This window comes from Limulus polyphemus, unplaced genomic scaffold, assembly GCF_000517525.1.
Source record: "Limulus polyphemus unplaced genomic scaffold, Limulus_polyphemus-2.1.2 Scaffold12272, whole genome shotgun sequence".
Classification (NCBI taxonomy): Eukaryota; Metazoa; Arthropoda; class Merostomata; order Xiphosura; family Limulidae; genus Limulus; species Limulus polyphemus.
In genome coordinates this window covers 1,864-10,832 of record NW_013677882.1, presented here as the reverse complement: position 1 = coordinate 10,832, position 8,969 = coordinate 1,864, and the positions used below count along the sequence as shown (strand labels likewise).

Below are 8,969 nucleotides of genomic sequence, written 5' to 3'. Positions count from 1 at the left end.
ATAGTAAATGTGGATTGATACCGGTGTTCTATGTAGTAAATTTGGATTGATACCGGTATTCTATATAGTAAATGTGGATTGATACCGGTGTTCTATGTAGTAAATTTAGATTGATACCGGTGTTCCATGTAGTAAATTTAGATTGATACCGGTATTCTATATAGTAAATGTGGATTGATACCGGTGTTCTATGTAGTAAATTGGGATTGATACCGGTGTTCTATATATTTAAAAACATCACAATAATTTTAAAGTTAAGTCTTATTTTTATTAATACGTAATATTTTTATTTTACAATAAGAATTTTCTTCTACACAAAACAAACTGTTACTTTTTTAAAGAATAAATTATGTTACTTGAGTAATTAATTATTATTAATTAGCCATGAATACGTTAATATGTATTACCGTGATCGCACATTCCAGTTTCTTGAGTCCAAGTTGGTGTAACAGCCTCGGTGTTTGGGCCCTGAAAACAACCACCACTACAAAGTGAGGAACGGGGACTTAGAATCTGAAGCAATGGACGCTCGTAGTATAACGTTTTATATGATAGAACTTAGTAACCAGCTGACGAGGCGCCCCAAAACATAGATTTAGTCATTTTAGATGTTAAATATATAAAGGAATACCGATCGAAAAGCAGTTTTTTCTACCGTGAGATAATAGACAAATGCTTGGAATCTCATGCATTAGTTTTTACACACAATCTGTACATTGGATTAAATAAAAAAGCATGTATAAAACCACTTTTAGAAACGTGAACTTAGCCTCCTCGTCGACGTGCGGACTTAGTCTCTGTCGAACTCAACTAACTACACATCAAAGTATTCCGTTTTTTATTTTTACTAACGAAGCGTTTATTTATAGATTTAAGAATTACTACTAATCGCAGTATTTTGCACGTCCTACCTTATCAACCAGAGGAAAATCAACCCCGAAAGAATTCATTTTCTTTGAAATACGACAAGGTAATATTAACACAGTCTCAAACTATGGCGACGAGAAACTCGCGTTGTAAGCTAAGTCCCAAATGAGACGTTCTACGCAGGCGCCGAAATAAACATGATGCCTTTTGACACGAGCGTTTTTTGAAATATGGGCTATCAGTGATGTGCATACCACGGGTATCGAAATTCGATTTTTAGCGTTATAAGCCCACAGACTTACCGCTGATCCATTGGGGGTAACATGAATGCCGGGTGTAACTAAAGAAACTATTTAATCACGTAAATGTTAATGCTTAGTTAAATTACTATACGACTCTCTTGTTTTGTGCCTACTTAGGTTACTTTAACCTACCTACATGTCTCGTGTAGAAAAGAACAAAGGTCAATCATGCTTAATGACGGTATTGTTGCTTTCATAAGTACTTGTAATTTTATGTATTTTCTCACGTTCATCTTTGGAACTGGAAGTTTCCTACCATAACAGCATCTCTTTCGCACGTGGGGTAAAGGGCAACATCAGACCTCCAGCTGTACGACCTAGTCCTCCTAATTTTAAACTACTCACTGAAGACAGCCAGATAGCAACAGAGACTTTGTCCAGCTCTTTTTGTTTGAAGTCGAATAACGGAAATTACTGTTTCATTTATAACGCACCCTCTGCTGAAAGTTCGGAGCCTGTTCGACGTAACTCACGGGCCTGAGCCCTAAAGCTAATCACTAGGGCCAAACCTGTATATAATACGTAATACCCGAACTTCAAAACATAAAGACAATATTTGTATTTTTAGCTCTGCTATGTTGGTCGACAAAGCACAAAAATCCAGCTACATCTCGATGTAGTGAAAACCAAGATTGGCAACATTCGAAAGACCGTGAGTGGCTTACTTTGTTTGTTTGTTTGGAATTAAGCACAAAGCTAGACAATTCGGCTATCTGTGCTCTGCCCACCACGGATATAGAAACCAGATTTCTAGCGTTGCAAGTCCGCAGACATACCGCTGTGCCACTGGGGGGCGAGTGGCTTACTTATTCGAATCATCTTCCCAGTAAGCAAGATCGCAGGTTAGAGTCCTGTCCTATTTAGAAACGACAAAATGACTTGGTAATGTTTAATGCCGTCTAAACCGCACGACAATAAAATGCAAAAAACTATGACCAAGACACGTGTAATAATTTCAATTATACATCATGTTGTTGTTATTTGTAAATCCGTCACAACGTTCTTCCCAAGTTCTCGTGTGTGTGTCACAAATGTTCCTAAACATCTTTGTTGGCTAGTACAAACTCCAGGACGTGAATTTTCTAGCATTTAAAACACTGGTATAAACATATACATGTAAAATAACAAGCAGTAACCATGATAATCACAAATGGAAAATTATTGTATTACTAAAACAGCAAATATATATCAAATTATTTATTCTTGTGTTGATACTGGGTTAATAATGAGCGAGTGTTCTTTTATATTATTAAATTCCCACCGTTACTTTGATTAACTGATTGGTTTCCAATATAGAGATATTATTAATATATTTAATCAAATGTTTATACATGGATTTGAGTGTGTGTGTGGAAAGCATTTGAGGGGAGGGTTACCATGCCCACCCTAGGCTTATAGGCACAACACCAGTGCTCACGACTTAAACTGTTAATTTATTTGCTACTGTAGCTTATCTTGAAAGCGTTATAAAAAATATGCACGTACTAGTCACACAGACATAATTGTAGTCCAAGGCTTGTGTTACTGCTGTCAAAATGACAAAAAAAAACACACCACTATTATCAAGAACTCAAACAATTTTTTATTGTAGAAAAATGTCAGAAGTATAACCAAAAAGATTAGTTTTGTTGTTAACTACACAATGAGCTATCTGTGCTCTACCCATCGTGGGTATCAAAACCCAAATTATAAGCCCTAAGACATACCGCAGATCCACCAGAGGGCTTATATGAATTTATAAAGCCACCACCACCTGGTGTATCTTTGTATAACACCAGTGCTCCTCATATAATAACATGATGAAATGGGTGTTTTAAAATGATTTTCTGGTCTTCATGTTTAATAATCAAAGTAAGAAATTATTAAAACAACTTGAATAGATTTTTCATAAACAGTAACTTTTGTGTATGTGTGACTGAACACCTATGGTGGTAAAAGCAGACCAGAATTATTGGGGAAAATATTCCTATTACTCTAGTAGCTTTTAATCAGTGACAACAGCCTCATGACGAAAAACCACTTAGCCTAAGTACCGATTTCATTCATTCAATAGCGGGAACAAGGCTTAGGAACTGTTTAAAAGGTTTTTAAATTTCATTATTCAAACACCTAATTAGTGCTAATCTCCCTCTTTTTGAGTATTCTTTAATTTTTTTATACTAATTTAAAAAAACAACTCTTGTTCAGCACATGTTATTTCAACAAAATGTATGGTAAAAGGTTTTCCAAACATAAAAACCTTTATGAAGGGTACGAAAGACAACTTCCAAAACATTTACCACACAGTGATCCAATTACTCATTGAAAAACAAAAACTGTTAAAAGTTACAGTTTAAACACGAAAAAAATCTGTTGCAAAATTATGAACTATATATTTTACTATTCAAAATATGTTTTATAACTGATTTATAGGTTACTGTTCCACACACATTCATATATAATTCCACGTTTTGGTTTAGTTCAAGTTGAGAAACAGACATGCTTGTTATTAATATTAATCAAAGTAATATTTTTTTATGTAATGATGGTAAATAATAGGACCTGAGAGACATTTCATTACACAAACAACATATTCTTGGAATTGTATTGTCAGAGAAAAAAAAAAAAGGGGGGGGGGGGGCAATTTCTACCTCTACTCTAAAATTAGTAATAACATTGGACACCATCATAAGAAATTTCAGCTTCAAATCTTATGAAAACTTCAGCAGAAAGGATAAAAAAACAACAGTATTTCATGTTTCAACATGATCAATGTGATACAGTCCAACAATACCCAGAATAAAAAAACAGTATTTCGTGTTTCAACATGATCACTGTGATGCAGTCCAACAGTACCCAGGATCAAAAAACAGTATTTCGTGTTTCAACATGATCACTGTGATGCAGTCCAACAGTACCCAGGATCAAAAAACAGTATTTCGTGTTTCAACATGATCACTGTGATGCAGTCCAACAATACCCAGGATCAAAAAACAGTATTTCGTGTTTCAACATGATCACCGTGATGCAGTCCAACAATACCCAGGATATAAAAACAGTATTTCATGTTTCAACATGAGTAATGTGATACAGTCCAACAATACCCAGGATCAAAAAACAGTATTTCGTGTTTCAACATGATCACTGTGATGCAGTCCAATAATACCCAGAATAAAAAACAGTATTTCGTGTTTCAACATGAGTAATGTGATACAGTCCAACAATACCCAGGATATAAAAACAGTATTTCATGTTTCAACATGAGTAATGTGATACAGTCCAACAGTACCCAGGATAAAAAACAGTATTTCGTGTTTCAACATGATCACCGTGATGCAGTCCAACAATACCCAGGATATAAAAACAGTATTTCATGTTTCAACATGAGTAATGTGATGCAGTCCAACAATACCCAGGATATAAATACAGTATTTCATGTTTCAACATGAGTAATGTGATACAGTCCAATATCTACACATTCAAAATAACATACTTTTGTTGTTGATTCGTATAAAGAATTACTTCTGCCTCACAACTAATAGACTAGTTGTATTCTTACTACAATTATGTTTCTATTTTCAAGGGTTTAACTTGAGACAGTTGACCCACAGTAAAACCAGGCATTGTGAGTTACAGATCAAATAGTGCAGTAATAACACAATAAAGTGTTTGTTTGCTTTTTATGAGTGGTAAAATAACAACGAATATATTTGATTTACAAGATATTAAGCTGTGAAGAATTTATTCTACATTTTGAAACGTTAAAGGGAAACAAAAGATTTATTTACAGGTGTCAATATGCAGATTCATTCCTATTTCAACATTAAAATACGACTGCACGCTCTACTTATACGATTGGAATGTTTTTTTTTTTCAGTATCAAGTTGAAGATCTTAAGGGACAAATAACACTTCCAGAGATGGCTGCTACCACCACTGTGCTTTATTTTCCTTTAGATGTTTAAAACATCTTTGCTGACTAGCTATCTTTTGGCTCTGGGCAGTGTGTAGAAATATTTTCTTCATTGTTGGAGTTCCCTTTCACAAAAGCAAACACCAAATAAAGAGCTGTAAAAAAACGAAAATCTGTAAAAGTTTTCTGTTACACCATAAGAACAAATAACCATTTGATATGCATTAAAAAAACTTAACAATACAACTTTAAATGACCATGAAAAATTAATTGTTAATAAACCAAATCATGAGAATTTGATACCAAACTTATTGACATACATTCATAAAATAGTAGTTCAATAAAATTTCGAATGTGAGTACAAATGCAATGACATGGTTTTCGACCCGTGACCATAGGAAGACCCATCTTGGTAGGGTTAACATGGTTTGCAGTCTATGAGGTATAATTTGGTACAAACATGTGATACTTATATTCAAAGCTTAGAAATGATTCAGTTTAAAATTTAGATTAAACAGTGTTAATTGTATGTACCAGTTTATGGTTAAGTGTACATTTTTTAATTTTTTTTCTTCTCAGTATTACTATTATGTCTTTTAAGTCAATGTCAGTATACTTCCATAAAACAAAAAGCAGCTTGTATTCATCTTGCAGGAAAATTAGTTTTGTTAGAAGCCAGAGAAGATAGTTCTATTGTAGAAACTCAATATGTGCATCTCAACTTTTGTTTAATATGTTTTCTTCATATTATTAATCTGGCAAAGAAAGAAGTATTTTCAAAAATGGAAGAGGTGGGCGGGGCCACCTTGGTTGATTCAATAAATATATTAATATCTCAGAAAATAGAAAAGATAGGAGGTTCTTATTTTATATTCAACATGCCACATGACAAGCAAAAATCAATATTTAAGGGGTTATTTTACTTTTAAATAAGATATTAATTAATGTGTAATACTAAAATTCGAATTATAATCCACAGAGGGTGATCCAATAAGTATATCCTACTGGTTTGCACGTTATAATTTCTTTCTTTGCCAGATAGAGGGTGATCCAATGAGTATACCCTACTGGTTTCTTATGGGAGGAATATAATACACTATTACAACTGACATAAAAAAAGCCAGATGTTCTAACTGATAATGTTTCAAGTAAAGTTTTCTAAGTGACACTTGTTATAAGCCAAGTGTTCTAACTGATAATGTTGCAAGTAAAGTGCTCTAAGTTACAAGCCAGGTGTTCTAACTGGCACTGTTACAAATAAAGTGTTCTAAGTGACACTTGTTACAAGCCAGGTGTTCTGACTGATAATGTTGCAAGTAAAGTGTTCTACGTGACACTTGTTACAAGTAAAGTCTTCTAAGTGATGCTTGTTACAAGTAAAGTCTTCTAAGTGATGCTTGTTACAAGTAAAGTCTTCTAAGTGACGCTTGTTACAAGTAAAGTCTTGTAAGTGACACTTGTTACAAGTAAAGTCTTCTACGTGACACTTGTTACAAGTAAAATCTTCTAAGTGACACTTGTTACAAGTAAAATCTTCTAAGTGACACATGTTACAAGCCAGGTGTTCTAACTGGCACTGTTACAAGCCAGGTGTTCTATTACAGACATACGTTGGTGTTGTTAGTGTATTATATTTTTACCATCAAATATCAGTGGGGGTATCTCGATGGATGTTTTCTATCCACATTTTTATTTACCTCCTAACATGGCGATGTTTTTTATCAGGGTGTACAATGTCAGTTCTAAGCATATTTATGAGATATTAAATATTTAAATAATACAAAATGATAAAACAGTGACAGTAAGGACTAGGTTTGTACTAATAATTGAAAGCCACTTTCTCATCTCCCTCAGGGAACTCTTTCTAAAGCTGAGTGGGAAGCTGTATGTAAGTATGTTTTATGTTTATTATGTTGTATCACATGAAGATGGAAATGTCTGGATAAGGTGGAAACTTTCTGTCAACCAGATCTAAAATACAAGATGATCTGATGAATACATAGGTGTGTTAAGGTAATGCATAGTGGAATATATCATCAGTAATACCTAAGTAACGGTTAGTGAAATATATAATTAGTAATACCTAGGTAACAATCAGTGGAATATATCATCGGTAATACCTAAGTAACAATCAGTGAAATATATCATCAGTAATACCTAGGTAGCAATCAGTGGAATATATCATCAGTAATACCTAGGTAACAATCAGTGGAATATATCATCAGTAATACCTAGGTAACAATCAGTGAAATATATCATCAGTAATACCTAGGTAACAATCAGTGAAATATATCATCAGTAATACCTAGGTAACAGTTAGTGGAATATATCATCGGTAATACCTAGGTAACAGTTAGTGGAATATATCATCAGTAATACCTAGGTAACAATCAGTAAAATATATCATCAGTAATACCTAGGTAACATTTAGTGAAATATATCATCAGTAATACCTAGGTAACAGTTAGTGAATATATCATCAGTAATACCTAGGTAACAATCAGTGGAATATATCATCAGTAATACCTAGGTAACAATCAGTGAAACATATCATCAGTAATACCTAGGTAACAATCAGTGAAATATATCATTAGTAATACCTAGGTAACAATAAGTGAAATATATCATCAGTAATACCTGGTAACAATCAGTGGAATATATCATCAACTTAAAGATACAAAGCAAGCTTAATTACTTTAATTCCTTTTCACGGTCACTGATGAATTTAAAAAATTAATTACCTGTTAAAAATAATAATAATGAACTTGTAAACCTTCACCTTGCTCTCACATACCTATTTAAATTCTCACTCTATGTGTGGGTAGCTTACATAGTACTCGTAATTATCTCTATAATGTTGTCATGGTGCCTCTAAGTAATCCTCATAACACCTGTATGTAATTATCATGGAACCAGAATGGTACCTATGGTTCTTTCCTGGTAACAGTAATTTGTTTTTATGCCATTTTTTCACACTACTTCTAGTTTTATTGGTATCACACTAATAACTGTAATATTATACTAATACACTTGTAAGATAATTTTAGTGAGACTTTACTGTGTCACAAATGTAAGATAATTTTAGTGAGACTTTACTGTGTCACAAATGTAAGATGATTTTAGTGAGACTTTACTGTTTCACAAATGTAAGATAATTTTAGTGAGACTTTACTGTGTCACAAATGTAAGATAATTTTAGTGGGACTTTACTGTGTCACTAAAGTCCCACTAAAATTATCTTACATTTGTGACACAGTAAAGTCCCACTAAAATTATCTTACATTTGTGACACAGTAAAGTCCCACTAAAAGTATCTTACATTTCTGTGTCACAAATGTAAGATAATTTTAGTGGGACTTTACTGTGTCACAAATGTGAATCTATTCTAAAAACTTGAATAATAGTGATACCAGCATCCTTTCATTACACATTTAGTTGAAAAATATTAATTAACTTCACACAAAAAAAGAGACATACTTTATCCCCAAAAGGTACTCACCACCCGAGATTCCTGGTTACTTTGTTTTCCATCATTTATATCTAAAAGTATTTTGCGTGCATGCTCGTAGTCAAGAGGGTTGGTGCTCATAGCTTCTGTGTTAGGAAAAGGTGGGTAAGTCTGCAAAAACAAAACACAATAAAAAACTTATCACGTCACTCAGTTGATGTATCAAAATGTTGTAATGACCTAAACATTGTATAAAATTCTCAAGTTACAGAATTTATAATTTATGTATAAGAGAAAAAATGTTTATGATGTTAACTAGTTAAAAAAATTCACTTTTTTAAGAAAACAAAACAACTACAAACACAACACAATTTTGTTACCCAGTTTCAGAATTTACACAGGATACAATAATAATTTTATTCTGGCAGTATTATGTACTGGTTTTTTTCTTTAACCTAATG

General features: G+C 33.1%; 1 long non-coding RNA gene across 1 annotated transcript; it reads right to left on the bottom strand.

Annotated features, from left to right (window-relative positions):
• Positions 1-2,733: 2,733 nt before the first annotated feature.
• Positions 2,734-8,681, bottom strand: LOC111083941. The gene is made up of 2 exons (XR_002609315.1): positions 8,534-8,681; positions 2,734-5,215 (listed from the first exon to the last, which is right to left on the bottom strand). It is a non-coding gene; the product is annotated as an uncharacterized LOC111083941 (long non-coding RNA).
• Positions 8,682-8,969: the final 288 nt, after the last annotated feature.